This window comes from Mesoplodon bidens, assembly GCF_964165515.1.
Source record: "Mesoplodon bidens genome assembly, chromosome: 11".
Lineage (NCBI taxonomy): Eukaryota > Metazoa > Chordata > Mammalia > Artiodactyla > Ziphiidae > Mesoplodon > Mesoplodon bidens.
The window spans coordinates 73,450,489-73,467,152 of record NC_138167.1 but is presented as its reverse complement, the minus strand read 5'-3'; positions in this window follow the sequence as shown (position 1 = coordinate 73,467,152).

The following is a 16,664-nucleotide window of genomic DNA, read 5'->3' as shown; positions in this document are numbered from 1 at the left end:
GGGCAACCAGTAAAAAATGTTTAAGAAGAAACATAACTGATGTCCTAATGGAGGAGATAAAATGGAACCATATAAAATGCTCAATTAAAATCAAAGAAGGCAGAAGAAAAAGAGAAAAAGAAACAACAAATTCAAGGAATAGAACAGAGTTACAAACATAGTAGATATTAATCTAACTATACAATAGTCACTTTTAATGTGAATTATCTAAATATACCAATTGAAAGACAGAAATTGTCAGAGTGGATTAGAAAAAAAAGATCTAACTATGATACTGTCACTGTCTACTCTGTGTTCTTACATACACCTGATATCCTTAAGATAAATTTCCTATTTTTTTATTAAACTATATCCAAGTTTACTTGTAACCCAAAGAGTTCAAACTAATACTCTACAGAAGACTGCAATCAGCATAGATAAGACAATATGTGCACATGCATTATAAAGACATTATAAAGACATTAAAAACAATGAATGCATGCATATTGAGAAAGCCTTCCTCAGATTATTTGGGACACACGTGGGAAATGTGGCAGAAGGAAGCATAAAGGTTGCCATGTTATAAGCACAGCACCCGGGGGAAAAATTAAAGGGATAGAAGAAGACATACTACTCTATAATACTATCCAGAAGAAATCTGTAGTAGCTATATTAATTTCAGACAAAGCAGACTTCAGAACAAGGAAAATTATCAGGAATAAAAAGAGACATTATATAATGGTAAAGGGGTCAATTCTCCAAGAATACAAAATAACCCTTAATGTATATGCACCTAACAAGAAAACATCAAAATACATGAACCAAAAATGGATAGAACTGAATGGAAAAATGGACAAATCCACTATTATAGCTGGAGAGTTCAACACTCCTGTTTCAGTAACTGATAGACCAAGCAGACAATCAGTAAGGATATTTAACCTGAATAACACTGTCAGTCACCTCAATCAAATTGACATTTATAGAACACTCCATCCAACAAGAGCAGAATATGCCTTCTTCTCAAGCTCACATGAACATTCACCCAACAAAGACCACTTTCTGGGCCATAAAACATACTTGAACAAAATAGGTGTAGGATCTATATGAAGAAACTGCAATACTCTAATAAAAGAAATCACAGAATAGATATCAATAAATAGATATTCCATGTTAATGAATTGGAAACTCAGTATATTAAGATGTCAAATTTCCCAACTTGATGTATAGATTCAGCATGATCCAAACCCAATGTTATTTTGTGGATATCAACAAAAGGATTCTAACATTTATATGGAAAGGCAAAAGATCTGGAATAAGCAAAATGGTCTTGAAAAAGAAGAACAAAATTGGTGGTTTCACCTACCCAATTTCAAGACTTACTGTAAACCTCAATAATCAAGACAGTGTGGTATTGGTGAAAGAACAGACATATTGATTAATGGAACAGAATAGAGAATCCAGAAATAGACTTACACAAATATAGTCTACTTACCTTTGACAATGGAGAAATAATAGTCTTTTCAACAAATGATGCTGGAACAAATGGATGTTCATATGCAAAAAAAAAATGAACCTACACCCAGACCTTACATTTTTCACACAAATTAACTCAAAATGGATCAGAGACCTAAATATAAAATTCAAAACTAAAAACTTCTAGAAGAAAACATAGGAGAAAATCTAGATGACCTTGGGTTTGGTAATGAGGTTTTAGATATAACACTAAAATCATGAGCCATGAAAGAAAACTTGATGTTATTAGACTTTGTTAAAATTAAAAAGTCTGCTCTGTGGAAAACAAGCCACAAACTGGGAGAAAATATTTGCAAAACACATATCTAATTAAGCACTTGTGTTTAAAATATACAAAGAATTCATAAACTCCATTATAAGGAAACAAACAACTCAAAAATGGGCAAAAGATCTGAACAGACACCTCAACAAGGAAGATACACAGATTTCAAATAGCATGTGAAAAGATGCTCAACATCATTTGTCATTAGGGATTTCAAATTAAAACAATGAGATGCCACCACATACCTATGGAATGGCAAAACTCCAAAAAAAACTGACAATACAAATTGCTGATGAGGGTGTGAAGCAACAGGACTTCTCATTCATTGCTGATAGGAATGCAAAATGGACAGCCACTTTGGAAGACAGTTGGGCAGTTTCTAACAAAACTAAACATTGTCTTACCATGCAACCTAGCAATCATGTTGCTAAGTATTTATCCAACTGATTGGAAAACTTATGCACACAGGAAAGTCTGCATAGGACTGTTCATAGCAGCTTTATTCATAATCTGCAAAAGAAGGGAAGCAACCAAGATATCCTTCAATAGGTGAATTGATAATCAAACTATGGTACATACATGCAGTGGGATATTATTAAACATTAAAAAAGAGCAATCAAGCCACTAAAATATGGTTGAATCTTAATTGTGTATTGCTAAGTGAAAGAATCTGGAAAAGGCAAAACTTTTTGATAAAAAAGAGATGGTAAAAACATCAGTGATTGTCAGGTGTTTTGGGGCAATGCAGGAAGTAGAATAGGAGAAGAGGTGAAGCACAGGAGATTTTTTTAGGGTGGATAAATTATTGCATATGATACTGTAATGGTGAATACATAATACTACGCATTTGTCAAAACCCATAGAACTTTATAGTACAAAGAGTGAACCTTAATGGATGTAAAGTTAAAGAAAATCATTTAGGAGGTTGGGGGATCCCAGGATGGGATGTAGAATGGGACAAAACAACCTGTATTATACATTTATGAAGCAACTTCATTGATGGGGGTGGGAGGAAAATGCGCTGACCTAAGTAACCTTGGAAATTAGTAGTCTGTAAGACCTAGGCCCTGTACTCTAGTTGATAAAGTTGTTTCCTATGAGATATGGGTTAACAATTTTGGTACCACTATACAATACTGGAATTGAACAATTAAGAAAATGATGTAGTACGGTGAGAGCCAGGTTTCTCACTGTTGGAGAGGGAGGGGCGAGAGGGAACCAAGAGGATCCTAAGGAAACATGATTACTAAATGTAATATGTATCTTGGATGGGATTCTGAAATAAGAAAAGGACATTTAGGTAAACAGTAAAGAAATCTGGGTAAAGGGCCGACTTTAGTTAATCATGAATCAGTGTTGGTTCATTAGTTAGTAAGTATACTATACCAATGTTAGATGTTAACAAGGGAAAATGGGTGTGGGGTTTATGTGAACTCTCTGTATGATCTTTGCAATTGCTCTGTAAATTTAAACTGTTCTAAAATAAAAAGTTTGGGAAGTTCCCTGGTGGCTTAGTGGTTAGGATTCTGAGCTTTCACTGCCATTGCCCATGTTCAGTCACTAGTTGGGAAACTGAGATCCTGCAAGCTGCATGGCATGGCCAAAAATAAATAAATAAATAAATAAATAATTTGTTTAGAAAAAAGCATTATAGAAAAGTGAGAGTTCCTCAGAATTGCAATTAGAATGATCTAAACTGATATTTAATCTGTGTATGACAGTAAAATAATAAATGAAACAATACTGAGTGCTAAAATTTTGAAGAAAGGATTAGAGAAAACCACAGTGAGATACCAATAAACCCATTAGAATAAGTAAAAAATTTTAATTTGACAATATTGAGTGATGATGTTGGCAATGATGTGGAGATATTGGAACTCTCATACGTTGCTGATGGGATTGTAACATGCTACAACCTCTTTGGAAAACTGTTGTTGTTTTTTTTTTTTTTGCTGTATGCGGGCCTCTCACCGTTGTGGCCTCTCCTGTTGCGGAGCACAGACTCCGGACGCGCAGGCTCAGCGGCCATGGCTCACGGGCCCAGCCGCTCCGCGGCATGTGGGATCTTCCCAGACCGGGGCACGGACCCGTGTCCCCTGCATTGGCAGGTGGACTCTCAACCACTGCGCCACCAGGGAAGCCCTGGAAAACTGTTTTTGACAGTTTTCTTATAAGCTAAAAATTCACTTACCCTATTACCCAACAATTTAATTTCTAGGTGTTTCCCCAAGAGATATAAAAGCATATGCACGCACAAAGACTTGTTCGTGAATGTTCATACAAGTTTTACTCATACTTGCCCAAAGCTGGTAACCACCCAAATTGGTGACTCACTAAACAAATTTTGGTATTTTTATGTAATGGAATACTACTCAGAATTAAAAAGGAACAAACCTACTGCGTATGAAATGAAATGGATCAATATAAAAAACATTATACTGAGTGAAAGAAGCCAGACAGAAAAAGAGTATATACTATATGATTCTATTTTGATGAAGCTTTAGGAAAGACAAATCTAATCTATAGTGATAGCAGATCAATGGTTGCTTGAGGCTGAGGATGGGAGGTGGAAATTGAGAAGGAACAAAAGGGAACTTTTTAGGATAATGAAAATATTAAATATCGATTCTGGTGATGGTTATACATATGTATATGTTTATCAACACTCATCTAACATTGTACACTTAAAATGTGTGCATTTTATTATAAATCATTTCACAATGAAGTTTATTTTTAAAAAGGAGTAGAGGGGGAAATGACAGATTAGAAGGTGAAGGTGATTAAATTTATGCAAAATTGACATCCTTGAAGAAGGATACCAAACAAATAGAACAACAGCAACAAAATCTTCCAAGTACAATTCAAGAAAAGTTTCTAGGAAAAAGAAAAGGCTCAAACTGAAGCTTGACAGACTCATCATATCCCAGGAATATTTGATACAGAAAAATCAACACTGAAATTAGAATATTTATTAGGTATCAAAACAAAATAAAGAATATTTGGGGCTTCCATGTAAAAAATCAGGTTACTGCCTATTGTAACATAAAAAGACTAAAAAATACCAAATGTATCTGTTGCCATAAATAAATTCAAGTGGGTAAACTAACTTATTAAAAGGAGAAATATTCTGGCTTGATCACAGTGCGAGACTCAGCTATTTGCAGTAATGAATAGACACAAAACATGATAACCAAGAAAGTTTAAAATAGAGATATGGGGCAAAATCCTGGACTATATAAACAAAAAGAATGCAAAATGATCACAATAAAATTCAGGGCAAAAAGTATTAAATGGGGGTAAATAAAGGCAATTTATATTAAGGGGCAAACTGCACAATGAAGATCTTACATTTAAATTTATATACCAATTACAATATCATCCTAATTTATGAAGCAAAAATATAAGGAAATAAAAGAAGAGGTAGAAATACAAGTAGGACACTTCATCTCTCTTAGCCTAAGAGATAAAGTTCAGTAAGCTGAGAGAAGACTTAAATAAAATACATAAGACAAATTTAATGCACTGAACTTTACTCAACCAAAACAAATAATCATTATCTTCTCAAGAACCATATAACATAACATTCTCCAGTCCCAATGCAAGAAAACTAAAACTCAATGGCAAAACTAGAAGACAAAGAAAAGCAAGAAACCATCACCGACTGCTGAATCAAAGAGAAAATCAAAGCAAAAATTAGAGAATATTTAGAAAATAATGGTAATGAAAACATATTTAAACTGATGAGATATGACTAAAGTAGTCTAGAGAGAGAAAAATCATAGCAAAAGACATAACAGTTATAAATAATAAAAAAGAAAATTAATAATCTAACTCAAGAAATTAGAGAACAATGGAATAAAGACAAGGAAGCAGAAGGAAGACAAATATAAGAGTAGAATTTAATGCATTAGAAAGTAAAAAAGGTATAACTAATAAGTAAAAGGAGTTATTTAGAATAAAAACAAGAATCTAATCAAGAAAAAAGGAGAAAGCACAAAATGTAAAGAAGAACAATGAAAATAATCTGAGAGTAAACTAAAATAATTATGTCTAATTTGTTCAGTTTCAAAATAAGATTTCCAGGGAAATATGAATATCTAATATTAACCTTAGAAAAGACAGTAAAATCTAAACAGACCATTAGATAGAGAAAAGTTAAGTGTTAAAGATTTAGTAAGCTATCTTCCACCAAAGAAAAGCTCACATGGTTTCCCAGGGGAAATTGAACCAAAATTCTAAGGAACCGAAATGCTTTAAATTTTTTTTCTTGAAAATTAAAGAATAACGTTCTGTAAGTTTATGCACTGAGGTACTCCCTTTTTTCCCAAAGATAGCAATAATGGACAAAATACTCAAACAGAAAATTAAACAAACACAGCCAGTTTCAAAAAACAAATTCAATATCTCTATGCACTGGGAAACAGGACAGTAACACGAAGTGCAAACCTCAGCTAAAGAACTGACAAACTGGGTTCAGAACCTGCCATGGCAGCTTTTTCAGGGTCAACTGGGTCATCACCAGAAATTAGAGGCTGTACCAGGGCTCCCCAGTCTGTGAAAGGGGACTGAAAAATCATTGCCAACTGCTGCCTTACAAGACTTGCATGAAGCTCTGGTCCTGGGGAGGCACAGTTTATGACCAGGAATTAAATCAAGCTGTCCACTGACAGCTTGGTAGCGTATTTGCCATTGCTTCAATATCACCATAGGGCAGGAACCCTACTCTGCCAAATAAGACCTGGTTCAGGACCAAGAGGATGGGGTAGAACCACTAGTCTGGCTGGTGGGAGAGTGAAGAAAGGGGGTGGGGTGGGGAATGATGACAAAAGAGACACTTTCCAACATACAAAAACTAAAAGAGTTTATTACCCTTCAGCAAGAAGAAAAGAGGAAAGCTGTGGGATTCAAGAAACAGTGGTGAACACAGAAATTAATAAATGTGTGGATAAATTTAATTAACTGTAGACTAAAAAAGCCATTAACTTTTTGTGTATAGAAAAGTGAAACACATTATGGAAATCAGCATTAGGTGGGGTTATGTTCAATGGGCAGTTACAGCATGTTCAGATTCTTGTTTTATTTGTGACTTTAGGCTTTTTATAAGAAAATTAACTAAGTATATATGCTGAAACTTCAAGGGCAACCCTTAGAAGAACAGAAATCCACTCAGCACAGAGGGAGGTAAAAGAATATAGAAAACCTTATTTGTTATACCATAACAAATTACTGCAAACTCGGTAACTTAAAACAACTGAAATTTATTCTCTCAGTGTTCTGGAGGCCAGAAGTCCAAAATCAAGGTGTCAGTAGGGCTGTGCTCCCTCTGAAGTGTCTAGGGGAGATCTTTCTTTGCGTCTTCCAGCTTCTGGTGGCTTCAGGAGTTCCTTTGGCTTGTGGCTACATAACTCCAACCTCTGCCTCCTTTGCATGGCCTTCTCTTCTCTCTGTGTCTCTCCCCTGTGTGTCTCTTATAAGGACACTTGTCATCAGGTTTAGAGTGCATCTGAATAATCCTGGATGGTCTCATCTCAAGATTCTAAACTTATTTACATCTGCAAAGACTTTTGTCCAAATGAGGTTATATTCACAGGCTCTGAGGGTCAGGAAGTGGACATGTCTTTTGGAAGGGCACCATTCAACCCACTATAAAGGTTAACTTACCTATTATAACAAAAGGGACTATCAAATTGGATTTTTATAATATATCTATACACCAATTACAAATGATATGCCTAAAAGTAAATTACATATAATGATTGAAAATGAAGGGAAAAATATATCTACCAAGGAAGTGCTAATCAAAAAAGTTATAGCAGGGCTTCCCTGGTGGTGCAGTGGTTGAGAGTCCGCCTGCCGATGCAGGGGATGTGGGTTCGTGCCCCGGTCCGGGAGGATCCCACATGACGCAGAGCAGCTGGACCCGTGAGCCATGGCCGCTGAGCCTGCGCGTCTGGAGCCTGTGCTCCGCAGCAGGAGAGGCCACAGCGGTGAGAGGCCCGCGTACCGCAAAAAAAAAAAAAAAAGTTATAGCAATGTTAAAGCAGACAGCTTATAACTTGCATTGTCACTTTATTTTTAATGTCTTTTGATGAAGAGTTCTTAATTTTATAGGGGCAAATTTGTCAGTATTTTCACTTTTTGAGTCTTAAGATCTTCTTATCTACCCCCAAATCAGAATAATATTCACCTATATTTTCTATTAAAACTTATAAAGTTTTGCTTTTGACATATAAGTTTGTGATCCACCTGAGTTAATTATTTGTATGGTGTGAGGTAGGGATCAATTCCACTTTTTTTCAATATGGATAACATTTTTTTTTCCAGATTCACTTACAGAATAATACCTCTTTTCAACACTCTTCTGCCCTGACAAATAAGTGAGTCTGTTTCTGGGATCTCTATTCTATCCAGTGTTCAGATTGTTTATCCTGTCCCTATACTGTGTTATCTTGGTTACTATAGCTTCATAATAAGTCCTAATAGCTGGTAGGACAAGTCTTTCCTCCCTACTTTTTTCTCTAGAAGGTATTGACTTCTTTGGACCTTTTATTCTTCTATAACAATTAAGAGACAGTAAAGATCTAAATAAAGAAATCTATTATGTTCATAAACAGGAAGATAACAATATAAAGATGCCAGTTCTCCCCAAAATGATCTATGAAATTCCAATCACAGTTCCAACAGGTTGTTCATGGAGCTTGATAAGCTGCTTGTTCTCTTTGATCCAGCAATTCTATTTCTAGTAGTATATCCTACATATACTAGCACATATAGGCAAACTGAATGTACAAAGCAATTCACTGCAGCCTTATTGATACTAGAAAAAATATTAGAAACAATCTAATTTCAACAAAGATGGAACTGATTAAATTATGGAGCATCCATATGAAGAAATATCATAAAAAAATTTTAAAGACAAAGCCAACTCCAGATACATGTACTATGTCGTGAACTCCAACATACATTGTTTAGTGGAAAAGAAAGGAGCATAGTCATTTAAATTATACTTCTAAATTATTAATTTTGATTTTAATCATTATCATTACTATCACTAATATTTATTGAGCATTTATTATGAGACAGACACTTTCCTAGGTGACAGAGCATGGCTGAGATGTTTTGACCCTAGCGGAGTTTGGAGAGGCAGCATTACCAGCCATCTACCATTGCCAGAGAGAAGGGCGGTGCAATGGAGGCAGCACACACTTACATTTAACTTGAGGAGTCAGCCCTGTGTTGAGGAAGAGGGAGGCAAGCTGGAAGACACCGCATCTATCATGTGGGCCATCCTATCCACCATTCCACTCAATGAGCACATGGACAGAGGAGAAGGACCCATAAGGGAGATCAACATTGAAATAGTAATTAAGACATTGACTGAGCGTCTCAAAGGAGAACTGGGGATGATAAAAGTCTATGACGTAAGAAATTATTTATGTGGGGCCTTTTGGTTGCAAGTAGCAGAAACCAAATTCAAACTGCCTTAAGCAAAAAGGTGAACTTACTGGCTCACGTATCTGAAAAGTCCAAAAGAAGACTGAACGTCGGGCATCACTGGATCCACTCAAAAGGCATCACTGGGACTCTCTCTCCCTTCATTTCTTGGCTCAGCTTCCATCTAGGTGGGATTCAGTCTCAGGCAAACTCCCTTCTCAGGTGGCCTTCAGCACATCCAGAATTTCATCCTTCCAGTTTAAACCCTTGTTTGCAAGAATTCTAACAAAAGCCCTGGCTATGTTTGGACCACATGCCCGCACCCTGTCACTGGGAAAGGGAAAGGGGTCAGTTCCATATAGTTCAACCACATAGACTGAAGCAGATGGTATCAAAGAAAAAACAGAGCTGTTTTCAATAGAATGAGTGTGAATAGATAGATGCTGAGCAGGCAGAACCTACAATTGTCTACAGTTGGGGCTTAACCTAGTTTGGAAACCCAGGAATGGCTATTTTGGGAATATGGAATTCAAGGTGGGGGGTTAGAAAACACTAGCAAATATGAAAATGCTTACTGCTCTTCTGAATAAAGGTCCTTGGAGGTGCCTTTTATTGCTTCTACCCTTATGTGATGGTATTGAAGGGTCCTCTAAATTGGGAGGTAATAGAGGAAGAGCCATGATAGACTTGTCTTTTACTTTTGCCTTTATCTTGCGTCTCTCCCTGAGTTTAGGAGCAACGTCTTATTCATATTATATTCCTAGCACTTAGCCTGGTCTGTAGTGGGGAATAAATAAATATTTGCCAATCAAAGGATAAACTAATGAATAAAATATAAGTTCTAAGAGTATCTTTTGTCATTAGATCTTCTAAACTGTGAACTGTTTCGTCTTCCCACTTCACTTGCCATTCTTTTTCCTGGTTTCCCTGGCTCTTCTGCCCGTTGATTTTGTATCCTGGTTCCTGATAACCACTTCAGGCTACTCATGTTTTAATGACTCATTTCAACTCTCTGTTAGATTCCTCATTCTTCCATAGAAGTTTAACCCTCAGTTTTTATACAGCTACATTGATGCTCAGTTTGAAAATGATAGTTTCAAGCCTCCCTTGTAGCTAAGAATGGTCGTGTGACTTAGTTCTGGATGATAGGAGGTAAGCAGAGGCGTATGACAACTTCCAGGAAACTTCCGTGGTCGCTAGCCTCCAGAGGTGGCCCCCAACAATTCTTCCCCTCCTGTACATACCACTCTTCACATCAAGAGGTGGAGTGTGTCCACTATTGCCCCTTCTTTGGGCTTGTCCTGTGACAGCTTTGACCACTAGAATGCAGAGGAAGGACATTCAGGGAATTCCAAGCTTAGGCTTCAAGAGGATTGGAACTTTCATTTTCTTCCTCTTGGGACACCCATGCTTGGAATGATACTTTTTGAATGCACTTCCATGCTATGAGGAGCCCAAGCAGCTGTGAGGAAAAATCCTCATGAAAGAGAACAGAGGCTTCAGGCAATGGCCCCAGCAAGCTCCTAGCTAATAGCCAGTGCCAACTTTCCAGCCTTGTGGTTGAGGACATCTTGGACCTATCATTTGTCCCAGAATGCTGGCCAACACCAAGTGAGGCAGAAGAACCGTTCAGTCTACTCACAGAATCATGATGTATAATAAATTATCACTATGTTAAGCCACTAAGTTTTGGGGTGGCTTGTTATGCTTCAGTAGAAAATGAAAACACTTTCCTTAAAATATGGTTATCATACGTTCTTCACCCCTTCTTTTTCCCTTTCTCCTTCGTGTATATAAGAGTATATACATGATAAATAGAGCTGAAGCAATCATATTGGACTATGAGGTAATCTTAGGAATGTAGGTCATGCAAGAGAAAATAACTTGAAGTGTCTCTACTTCATGTAAGAAATATAGCTTCTATCTTGAATAAGCCACTCTTATTTTGGGTCTCTATTCAAGCTGAACCTAATTCTAACTGTATTAACTCATTCTCAGGCACCATTCAAATGATAACATCTGCACATCCCCTCAGTTTTTTCAGTTTGCTTATTCTTCCATTTATTTTTAATTAATTTTTGTTTTATCAAATATATGTGTATACAGTTTTAAAATCCACATAATTTTGGAGTTCCAGTTCCTGACAACATGAAGGATCAGCTTAATCTCACTAATTCCTTCCTCCAAATCCTACTTCATAAATGCCACAAAAGCCAGAAGGAAGTTGTGTGAAACTAACATAAATGCATGAGAAAACTGTGCAACAGGAGGTGTTTAGGTCCTGGTGTGGGGGAGAAGTAGAAGCCCACAGCCAAACATGGCTGAGCCCCATGGATGAAAACCAGGTCAGGTGGGTTGTGGAGACTTTGAGATGTGCCTTTTGCTCTTTAACATTGTCCTGGGCAGACTTTGCTCATCTCCATGCCATGGTGAAGCAGAAAAAAACAGCAGCCAGCCATGTACTGTTCAGGACTACCAATGTAACATCAGAGCAGGCACAATAGCCAAGTTGGGTTGTTAAGAGCTGGTTAATAATGGGTGCAAGCAGACTGGCCATCCCCTTAGCATTCCTTGCTTGCCCCACCCTGCATTATGGTGACTGCTGCTTCACAGACAACGTTTGAAAAATAGCAGGTCCAGGATGGAAGTCTAAACCATAAAGTCCTGAGGTGTGTTCTCACTCTCTCTCTGCAACCCCTATGTAAACTTACCAGGAAAGGTAGAAAGTAGGGCTTATGCTTTGGTCCTCCTCACTAGCTCAGACATCAGTACTTCTAGGATAGGATTTCTCAGTCTTGGCTCTGTTGAAATTTTGGGCAGATAAATTATTGTTGTTAGAGGATGTCCTGTACACTGTAGGGTTTTTAGGAGCATCCCTGACCTCTACCCACTAAAAGCTGGTAGCAATACTCTATTATTGCCCCCCTGCCCCTCGCCCAGATTGTGGCAACCCAAAATGTCTCCAGAAACTTCTAAATGTCTCCTGTTGGAGCAAAATCACCCCTGGTTGAGACCTCTATTTTAGGAGAATGGATATAGGGCCCCTTCTTTGCAATGTGAGAGCCCTGAGTATGAACTCATAGGAAAAAATAATTAGGCTTGTTGGGAGAGCCACTGGGATAAGAGAGAAACAACAAATGGAAAACTCAAGTATATTAAAGATATAAGAAAGGATACTGCTATAATGCCAAAGGCATAAAGGAGACCCAAGAATTTCTGAGTATGAAAAAAAAAACTGAAACTAGAAATTCAATAGGTTGACTACTGAATAGTAGATGGAATAGCAGAATAAATGTAGAATAAATAAATGAAGTGGAGGATTAGTTCCAGAAAACATCAGGATGGGTTATATAGTTGAAATATTAAAAGGAAAAGTGAAGAGACACAGTAAATAGAAATATAAGGATCAACATTCAAATAATAGAAGTCCCAGAAGAAGAGGAAAAATAGAGATAGTGGAACATTTAAAGATATAGTAACAGAAGATTTCTCAGGTTAGAGAAAGTTTTAAAACTTCAAAGTACAAATATAAGAACTTAGACAAATATGATCAATGAGGAAAAACATGCCTAGATATATTTTTGTATCATTTACATGCATTGAAGATGAAGGGAAAAGTTTAAGTAGTTCTAGATACAAAGCAAATTGTCTCCAAAGAACAAGAATCAGACCAACATCATATTTCTCAGAAGCAACATCTGCAAGGAGATTGCAGAGCAATACTTCAGGTGTTGAAGTAAAAAAACCTGGGACCTAAATTCCAAATCCAGCTAAACTGCCATTTAAATATGATGTCAAAATAATTATTTTTACCATACGAAGACCCTCTTTGAAAACATTCTGAGAAGAAGTGCTCCAGCAATAAGCAAAAAAACACCAAGGGGACGTGACCAAAGCTGGAAAGGTAGATAAATAACTTGGTGAATTTCACTGTTGTAAAACTCAGCAATCATTACAACAAAATAAGCAAACAAAACTTTACATGCATGGCAATCAGTAACTAAAATTGATCAGCTAGATTGAAATTTCTTTTGCTTAAAATTATACATTCAATTTTATTCTTCTGGTTGTTGCTCATAACTACTAAAATAAAACTTGGTTTAATTTTACACTTTGTAATGGCAAGTAATAAGGATGACAAAAACAAAAAGAAGTTGTGATGAATAGAATACTTGAGAAGAAGGCTGACATTATTTTTAAAGAAATTTAAATATAAGAGTAATTACAATAAGTAGAAATAGATAAAACAGTATAAAATGTAAAAACACAGAGAGGATTAATGTGTAATATTATTTACAAGAGAAACACTAAAAGCAAAAGGATACAAAAGGATTAAAAATATAGGGATGAAGAAAGACAAATTAGAGAACTATGAATTTTTTAATATAGCAATTTCATCATCAGAACCAAAATGACAAAGAAGGATGCTATATATTTGTAAAACATATTTCAATGGACAATGATCACATATATATTCACCTAAGAATTCTCTGAAATATATATATATATATATATTTGTTGACCATTGAAAGATATAACTAGGTCAACAAGTGTAGTTGGTAGTGTGAGATACACAGGTGTAAGCATTTGTCATACTTATGGAACAGAAAACAAGATCTGTGCATTTTACTATATGTAAATTATTCCTTGCTCAGCTCAGGTCCTCCAAGAAGCAGGAGCCAAAACACGATTAGACACACAAAACATTTATTGGGGAGAAATGCCCATAAAGAGTAAAGGGAACAGAATGGAAAAAGATGGGTAGAATCTTCACACTGCAGTGCACATCTGATCCCTGTGAAAGGAGAGGGGAAAGGCAGACTGGGCAGAAAGATTCCCAGACTTCGATATGGTTCTAGAATGTTTCAGCGAGGGGAAGAGGGAGACCTCAAGCCAAAGTCTGCATCCTGCAAAAAACGAGCAGCCCTATTCCCTCTGCTGTGCCCAGTGACTGAAGTGTGGCATCAGCAGGCAAGAACGCGATGGTGGATTCAACCATGTCCATCAGCCGTGTTCTCTGCAGCAGCTTCTCTTGAGGGAAATCCAGGTGGCATATCTCCATGACTGTCACGTGCCTAAATAAGGTTATGAGAAAATAATCCAATATTGTTCCTCCACACCAGCAATAACCACTTATGAAATATAACAAACGAGATGTCATGCACGATAGCAAGTCAACCATAAAGTCTCCTGGAATAAATCAAACCAAGGCAAGGACTTTTACCAAGGAACTCAACTAAAGGGCACACAGATTTTTCGAATAAATGGAGAGATTATACTGTATTCATATATGGAATGACTAACATGCTGATTCAACTCAAAATTATTTTAATTTTAATTCAAGTCCAATTAAAATTCCTCAAGGATTTTTAATAAAGCTGACAAATTTATTCTAAAATATATATGGAAAAATTAGTTCATGAGTAGCTAAACCAATTTTGAAAAAGAAGAGAAGGGAGAACTTGCCTACCAGACATAAAGAAATGTTATAAAGCCATAGTAATTAAAATAGAGTAGCACCAGATCAGAAATAGGCAAAGAGATGAAAGGAAAAGACTAGAGAGTACCTGTACAGGAAACTAGAATATGATTGCAATGGTACCAAAAACCAGTGGGGAGAGTATGGATTAACAGTTGGTTGCTGTGGACTGAGTTGTATGCTCTGCACCCCCTACAAATTCATGTGTCATGGATCTAACCCTCAATGTGACTGTATTTGCAGATAGGGCCTTTAGGAGGAAATTGACGTTAAATGAGGTTTTAAGTGTGGGGCCCTAATCCTATAGGATTGGTGGCCTTATAAGAAGAGGAAGAGAGAAAGATCTCTCCATCTCTAGGCACGCACACCAAAGGCCATGTGAGGACACAGAGAGAAGGTGGCCATCTGCAGGCCAGAAAGACAACTGTCCCATGAAATCAAATAGACCAGAACCTTGATCTTGGACTCCTAGCCCCAGAACTGTGACAAAATAAAATTCTGTTGTTTAAACCATCCAGTCTGTGATATTCTGTTATGGCAGCCTGAGCTGACTAAGACAATAGTTTGGTGGGAAAAAAAATGGTTAACTATATTGAAAGAATACATATATATATATATATATATATATATATATATATATATATATGTATATATGTGTATAAAAGATGAACTGCAGTTGGATTAAATGTTTGGATGGAATGGTAAAAAGATTAAACTAATGAAAGAAAAATAGAAACTTTATAATTTTGGAGAAAGGAAGGTTTCTTAAATAAGATCCTCAAAGCATAAACCATAGTGTGGAAAAAAATTGGTAGTGATATCCCATTATTTTTGCCAAATTCTTTTCATTAGAAGTGAGTCAGTAGGTCCAGCTCACACTCAAAGAGGGAGAATTACATGAGTGTCTGAATACCAGAGGTGGGGATTTTAAAGGTTGCTTAACATAGGATAGAAATAAGCAATCCACAAAGGACAAAATGCTACAATCTAATAAATACAAGAAAAGGTGCTGAACCTTACTAGTTAAAACAGCAATTATTCACCATTTTTACTCCACATTTGGCTAAAAGTTTTTTAAAATAATAATGTTTAGCACAAGCAAGGGCACGCATGCACTTTCATATATTGCTGGTGGAAGTGTGAACTGTTAAACTTTTGAGGAAAGCAGTCCATCCATGTCATTCAAATATTAAATGACCTATCATTCCCCTTCATGGCAATCCATTTGATGGAGATAAAAACACCAGTACTTAAGAACATATGTGCAAGGATGGTCTATTGTAACATTATTCATAATGGGAAAAAAATAACAAAAAAAAAAAACCCAGATCTGGAAGCAGCCCTTCCAGAAAACCTTCAATAAAGTAAACATTGGAGAAATTATGGTACAACTACACTGTGAAATATTCTCATCCAGTTAATTTGTTTATGTTTGAGCACGGAGAAAAATGTAGAATCACATACACTAAACTATTAATACATGTTACCACAATAGGATTATAGGGGGAAGGGAGCTTATTCATTTTTAATACATGCTCATATATAATTTGAGATTTTGTAGCAAACATATTACTTTTGTTATTTAGCAAAGGCAAAAATAATTTTTTAAAAAAGATAAATTTACATTTCCAGATGAATTAAAATCACACTGGAATTTCTTTTGGAATTGCATTTAAGTGTGTAAATTATTTTCTCCCAGTCATTTATGCATTTTAAAAGCTTCACATAGTCCCTGAGTATGATCTGTCTACTATATGTAGGAGCAGCAGCTACCAAGAGTCAAGCATTTCACTGTGGTTAATCAGTTCTCATGAACAACAACGGGAAGAGAGATTTTTGCAGGACTGGGGACATGGGTCTTCTCTGCACTTGTCAAACCAAACCAAGGAAGCAAGTTTTGAAGATTCCATCTCGAGGAATGGGTGGAGTGCAAAGCTTTGTGCCATTCTCAGTGAATATTTTTTCTCATGAGTGAAC